The following is a 333-nucleotide window of genomic DNA, read 5'->3' as shown; positions in this document are numbered from 1 at the left end:
GCTGGGCAAGCCCGCGCAGGTGCTGCTGTCCCGCCCCCGCCTGCTCCTTCCACCTGGGCGCAGACCGGGTCCTCCGGGAACGGCGCCCCAAAGCCCAATTTAATCTTTCGAAGACATGGGGTTGCCTTAACTAGCATCACTGGATCGTCCGTATTTGGTCTAAAATGTTAGCGTAAGTAGTACAGGTACCTACCTTTCATTTAAGCAAAACTTTGCTTAAATTAAAGAAAAAACCAACCAAACAAAAACACCCCCCCAAAAAAAAAAGAAGAAAAAAAACACTAAAAGTCAACGAACTAAACAAAACCCTCAACTTTAGAGCCTACTTCGTTT

This window comes from Mesitornis unicolor, unplaced genomic scaffold, assembly GCF_000695765.1.
Source record: "Mesitornis unicolor isolate BGI_N332 unplaced genomic scaffold, ASM69576v1 scaffold1343, whole genome shotgun sequence".
NCBI lineage: Eukaryota > Metazoa > Chordata > Aves > Mesitornithiformes > Mesitornithidae > Mesitornis > Mesitornis unicolor.
This window is presented reverse-complemented; position numbering follows the sequence as displayed.